At 36.6% G+C, this 2,590-nt stretch overlaps 1 non-coding gene across 1 annotated transcript; it reads right to left on the bottom strand.

Annotated features, from left to right (window-relative positions):
• Positions 1–255: 255 nt before the first annotated feature.
• On the bottom strand, positions 256–362 carry LOC115215961. The gene has a single exon (XR_003882039.1). It is a non-coding gene; the product is annotated as a U6 spliceosomal RNA (small nuclear RNA).
• Positions 363–2,590: the final 2,228 nt, after the last annotated feature.

Raw genomic sequence — 2,590 nt, 5'->3', positions numbered from 1 at the left:
ATCGGTTGTCAAGCGATGTTGGGGGAGGGGTCCAACACAGACACACAAACACACACACACACATACACACATATATATATATATACATATATACGACGGGCTTCTTTCAGTTTCCTCTACCAAATCCACTTACAAGCTTCTGGTCCGCCCAAGGCTGTAGTAGAAGACACTTAATCAAGGTGCCATACAGTCGGACTGAACTCGGAACCATATGGTTTCTAAGCAAGCTGCTTACCACGCAGCCACTGATATGCGTTAGAAATGGAACGCTTCACGAATTTGCGTGTCATCCTTGCGCAGGGACCATGCTAATCTTCCCTATATCGTTCCAATTTTTGAATATGTACCGCCGTAGCTAGTACAACATTGAGAAATTGATAAGCAAGTAATGATTGAAGGAAAAAAGTCATCTGAGTAGCACTTGAACTCGGGACTTTAAAAATATATAACTAAACACTGCAGGATTATTTATACACCACTCCTACCCATTCTGTCAGTACACCACTAAACTAGCTCTAGCATTTCCGTATATATAAATTACAGAATGTTCCAAAGAGACGTGTATGTCACAGAAATCTATTCTGGCCATTTCCACTCCCAAACAAATTCTAGTATATATGTTTATAAACAAATCAGTTATTTTAGTATTCATCTTCAATATTTCCTAAGATGGCTTTAGGAAAAGAAATTTCCCTTTAATGTATTAGACAGCAATATTTCCCACGCAGTATAGAATTGAGAAAGCTTAGGAATTTCTACAAATAACATAGTAGATACATAATAATAATAATAATAATAATAATAATAATAATAATAATAATAATAATAATAATAATAATAATAATAATATTAATAACAATAATAATAATAATAATAATAATAATAACAATAATAATAAGAAGAATAAGAATAAGAATAACAACAACAACAATAATAATAATAATAATAATAATAATAATAATAATAATATTAATAATAATAATAATAATATAATAATAATAATAATAATAAGAAGAAGAAGAAGAAGAAGAAGAAGAAGAACAACAACAACAACAACAACATTAATAATAATAATGTCACTCCTGACCTTGGCACTCAGGAAAATAAAGCTAGGGTACAAACTGAAGGAAAATTCCCAAACAATCAACCAGCTCCTCATCATGGATGATTTGAAACAATATGGCAAGATGAGACACAATTGAGTTCCTTGAACACAGTCCATTGTTTTAGTACAGATATTAAAATGGAATTTGGACTCAAGAAGTGCGAAATAATCTACCTAAAAAGGGACAAGATGCAGTCCCATGCCGGGATAGAATTACCGAATAGAGAGATTTCATTAGGCAAATTGAAACGAAAGGATGCAAATGCCTTGGTGTACAAGAGGTCAACGAGATAATGGGAAAAGGAAATGAAAGAGGAACTGAGGATGGAGTATTTCGAAGGCTGAGTTTGATGCTGCGCTCAAAATTGACTGGATGAAATAAAATCCAAGTATATGGGCGATAGTATCACTTCGGTATGGAGCGGAAATTATAAAAATGGCAAAAGAGAGAACTATAGAGAATGGATGCCAAGTTTAGAAAAATGTTGCGAGTATACGGAGCCTTCCGACCTAAGAGTGACACCGATAGACTGTACTTTTCCAGAAGGAAGGGTGAGAGTGGTGTGATCAGTTGCCAGGACTGAAGCAGAGGAAAAGAGCCTGGGGTGGTATATAAAAAAATGGCGTGGACCCACTGCTGAAATACACGAAGGCCGGCGCCAGCAAAACTGAAATATATTAGATTTTAAACAAGAAGTGAATAAGTAAAGAATAAAAAGCATAGAAGGAAAAGGAAATGTATGGTCAGTTTGTAGAATGCCTAGACAGATGCAGAGGACCAGTGGCTATGGGTTAGGAGGAGTGACCGGAAGATTGAGACAGAAGCACTCATACGCGCAGCTCAGGTACAAGCGTTAAGGACCAATTATATGAAATACAGAATAGACAACACTAGCAATAGTGAGAAATGTAGAATGTGTGGTGAGAGGGGTGAAATGGTGTGGCACATCGTTAGCGAATGCCCGAAATTGGCACAACATCAATACAAAAGACACCACGACAATATGATAAGAATGGCTCATTGAGAACTCTCTGGAAATCACTGCCTACAAAGAGCAAAGACGTTGTATCAGCAAATCCCAGAAGGAGTTATGGAAAATGAGAATTGCAAAATCCTGTGGGTTCCAGTGCGATCACACGACCAGACATCGGAAACCGGACATTGTTGTGGTGAATAAAATATGAAAGAACATGTATGATAATCGACATAGCATGCCCCGGTGGAAAAACATAAACAATTATAACGATTTGAAGTGGGAAATACGAAGGTTGTGGATAATGAAGAGAGTAGACGTGATACCAATAGTAATTGGTGCACTTGGAAGTATCAGCACTCAAATACTAAAATGGCTAAAAAAAAGATGCCTTCCCCTCCTACACAAACTTTCCTCTTTGGTTTTTGTCTTAGAAGTGGTAGGAGTTAAGCTGGTGAAGATTGTGACGACGACAGCAATGTTCGAGTTAACAGCCGTAGAGGCGTTAGTA

Source organism: Octopus sinensis, linkage group LG9 (genome assembly GCF_006345805.1).
Source record: "Octopus sinensis linkage group LG9, ASM634580v1, whole genome shotgun sequence".
NCBI classification, from domain to species: Eukaryota; Metazoa; Mollusca; class Cephalopoda; order Octopoda; family Octopodidae; genus Octopus; species Octopus sinensis.
The sequence above is the reverse complement of the archived record's forward strand: the minus strand, read 5'-3'. Positions and strand labels throughout refer to the sequence as shown.